We start from the raw sequence: 4,135 nt of genomic DNA, 5'->3' as shown, positions 1-4,135 counted from the left end.
ACAAGTAGGCAGAGAGGCAGGCAGAGAGAGAGGGAAGCAGTTCCCCGCTGAGCAGAGAGCCCGATGCGGGGCTCCATCCCAGGACCCTGAGATCACGACCTGAGCCGAAGGGAGAGGCTTAACCCATTGAGCCACCCAGGCGACCCTCTTTTCACTTTCTTAAGTAATCTCAAAATAGATGTATTTTTCACACCACCAGAATCCTTGTAAAAGACTTAGGATAATAGTTAGAAGACCAAAGTTCAAACTGTGGCTTGCAACTTATTAGCTACCTGGTCTTTGCCAAGTCAAGTGACTCCTTTGAGCTAAAGCTAGCTTAACTACCAAAATAATGATGTATACTCTTTATTCGCAATACGCTTCTCAGAGTGTCTCCTTCTCATACTAGTTTGAGGTCAAATAAAATCATATATATGAAAGCAGTTTAAAAACTATGTGTCATCATAAAATGTAAGGTATGCTGTATTTATTCTTCATTTTAAATTCCTGAACAATAATAAAATTCTGTAAATAAGACCTCTCAGTATCTCCTAATGCCACAAAATAAAAAAAATTTCCTCTTCAGGAAATAAACAGCACTTGGAATAATCTGGTTGAAATAAAGTTTATGGATTTTTTCTAATAATTTTATGAAATCTTAATCCTGTGAAAATTTTGAAATACAGCAATGCAAATTATGTACTTTCTTATCCCTTAAGAAGAGGACAAACTATAGGAATATGACTCATCTTTGTCTATAATCTCATGATAGAAAATTAAGAGGAAGAAAGAAAGATCATCATAGAATTATTTCAAATCAACATAGAATTTTGCTATCAATTCAAAATAAAAAAACTTAAAGGCAGTCATGTAAGTTCACATCATTCATTTCCGTAAGAAATAATCCAAAGTCAAACAGTATTTAATAATTATATTCTCTGTCAACAACTCTGCAAGTCAAACTAGCAGAATTTTACTTTTAGCATGTTTAAGATTATTTTATCAGCCCAATGTAAACTCTTAGAATGTCTTTTCAGGGCTTCATGCCCCTCAAATGGAAAACTGTACAATTATTTAAACGCTGTTGAATTAGAGTGAAGAGAAAGTATCACTCATATTCAATAAATTTTTATCAAGTACCTATGCATAAGTGGAAATGCCTGTAGAGCCTACTAGATATAGTGTCCCATTTTCAATATATTTAGATTAACTGAACACGTATATTTTACAGACCAACCTACCTTTACAAGTAGCACTCATCCTGGATATTTAGAGCTGACTAAGAAACTGGCCACAAACAGAACTACTATTTAACTCAAATCCACTATTTTTTAAACTGCTAAATAGACAGACTTTAGACAGAGAAAGAAGAGTAAGATTAAAACATCATTTAAAAAAAAAGTATTAACCAAATGGTTCTTCCAAGTTAAAAAAGTTGAAAAATATGTCATAAGATTCTTTTATTATTTCACCGAAGTTATAATACAGTTCTTGATCTGTTTTATCATGCATTTCCTATTGCCCATCTGAAACTTACGAATCATTTCACAAACTGAATATTTGTGGATTACATTGCAAAGGTACTGTCTTACCGAAGGAAGGATTTCTGATGTAAGTGGACTAAACTAATAACTGTTATGGCGCCAATATTTTTATCTTTGAAAACATTTGGTGATAGACTACTTTAGTGTTTTGGTTATTGCTTATGGTCGGATATAATATACAACATCCTCCAAAACAAAATACTTCCATTCATTAACTACAGAAAATACAAGAAAACAACATGTTTTGAGATTGTCTCAAGTGTTTTGCAAAGGACATATCCAATTTAAATAGCATGTCTGTTTGTAAGGATAGCTAATTTGGGTCAACTGTATGGCACTTTCTTAAAGAGCACTGCCATATTGAATTTATTTATCAAATATCCATTTTGCTATACCTTATACTTCAGATGAACCACAACAAAGGAAGGTATACTTTTAATTACATTTTGAAATTTGAATGACAAAATGGAATCGATTAGGGCAGAAGTGAAAGCCACCAGTGAAGATGTTAAAAATGCTCTCAATGAGTTCCAATCTAATCTAAATTCTCTAGCAGCTAGGGTAACTGAGGCAGAAGACAGAATTAGTGATCCAGAGGACAAAATGATAGTGAGATTTGAATACTTGGGCTATTTATTACACCTATTATTTATTGTTATTGTAATAGGTCATAATTTTATATTATCTGTATTTCTTATAAATTTTATATTGTTATTTTATATATAATATAAAATATATTTTATATTATTATTGTTATATTTCTTAAAAAGTTTTATATTGAGCCATGTGACTTTCCAATGATGTGAACAGTTTAAAAGGAAAGCAGTATTAATATTAATTAATGATTAATATTAATTATTATCAAATATTATTAAAGACAAAATAAAACATAAGCCAAAATTATTTGTCCTCTCTCAGGAAGTTGTGATTTATACCCAAAGTGGTATGTTCGAGGTAATCAGGTCTAGACTTACATAGTATGCAAAGTGAACACAGAATGTTCAGATTGTCCAAAGTATTCTTAGAGTGCTAAATTAATTCTGAGGTAGAAGCAGCAGCAGAAAATTATATCTGTCTAGCAGATGACCAACACTCTTCCTTCTTTAATCTGCTTTTCTGTCTTGTGAGTATACATAGCCTTTTAATGGCCCTTATTCACAGACAGACTGGATCCCACAGTTTGACAAGAACCCACTACAGGTCAATCACAATTAAAGTAAATCTAGCCAGTCATATATTATATCTTTATATTTAATCTAACATGAAAAATTTAAAAATCCAGTCTGTATCACTTTGAGGAATGAGTTCCATGTTAATTCTCCAGAATACTATTTTTATCCTTTTGTACCCAAAGGCAGAGAACTTGATAGATGAGTTGGCCTCATACTTAGTGCTTACATTTCACCTTTAATCAGACTGGAAAATGGTACATATATATGCTCCCAGTCAATCCACTTAACAAACACCAATCCCTTGACCCACACTCTTTTGGGTCAAGGAATTTTTTCCCCCAAGTTCTACTTAGATTTGCCTTGAGGACATTTGGCACACTCACTTGTTAAAAAAAATAATAATAATAATAAAAAAGTCCTTTTCTTCACTAGAAAATGTTTTTTCCTCATTTAAAATTTATGTTTTTTTAATATTTTGAGCATACACAAAATTAATTACTTGTGATTATAAAAAAATATGATATCATTAACATTGTACTACGCCTGGATTCAAAATCAGTAGTCTCAAAGTTTACCTAGTTTCAACTTTCTCAATCCCAACATGTTAAAGAATAACTTATTTTTATTTTTATATCTTCTACTTTTTCATTTGTGTGCAGCTTCTTCTTAATTTCCCATGTGTGCTTTACCACTAACACTTTATATAATATTTTCAAAACATAAATAAAATCACATTATCCTGAAGGAGATTAACAAATGATATGGAGAAAGATCAGTGTTCTACAGTTTCTATAGATGGAAGCTGCAATATAAACGTTAGACTACTTAAGAACTTAAAATGTAAAACCAAGATAATATAAAAGTAATATATGTGCCACTTTTAAGAAAGTGTTTCCAAAATTTAGTAATAAAGATTAATATTTAAATAGTAGTTTACTGCTGACGAAGTACCATCACATATATTTGGATCCTGAGGTATTTTTAAACTTAGTAATGTTTTGTTGATATACTCTCAGGAGAGATAAAAAAAAAAACTACTTAAAAAATAAATATATTCAGGTACTAAGCAGAATACTTTATATCTAAAACTACTTGTTTTAGGGATGTTGATATCCTTTTCAAAACTTGAAACAGAATACTAATATCTGATAAAATCTGCAAAAATAACTATCCCAAAGACAGCTCTAATTCATGTATGTTTCTGCTGAACAGTGATTCCCTCCTGCTATAATGTAGATTTTTCTCACTAAACACAACAAATGGTCTTTCCTAATTTGTGTTCAGAGCAACTATAGAATTTCTGCAAAGTAACATTACTGCAGCAGTTTACAAAATGTCAAATGCTTGGACCTCCTTTAGGAAACCAAGTTCTAAAATGAAGTAAGAGTTGGGTGCCAAAAATTTAGGGAAAGCAATCATGGTATCTGTTAGACGAGTTAA

The 4,135-nt window shown here is 31.3% G+C and overlaps 1 protein-coding gene across 10 annotated transcripts in view; it reads right to left on the bottom strand.

Annotated features, from left to right (window-relative positions):
- The window catches only part of GRIA4 (glutamate ionotropic receptor AMPA type subunit 4), a 387,246-nt gene that overhangs the window by 379,249 nt on the left and 3,862 nt on the right, over positions 1-4,135 (bottom strand). The window lies entirely within an intron of this gene.

This window comes from Mustela lutreola, chromosome 1, assembly GCF_030435805.1.
Source record: "Mustela lutreola isolate mMusLut2 chromosome 1, mMusLut2.pri, whole genome shotgun sequence".
Classification (NCBI taxonomy): domain Eukaryota; kingdom Metazoa; phylum Chordata; class Mammalia; order Carnivora; family Mustelidae; genus Mustela; species Mustela lutreola.
The sequence above is the reverse complement of the archived record's forward strand: the minus strand, read 5'-3'. Positions and strand labels throughout refer to the sequence as shown.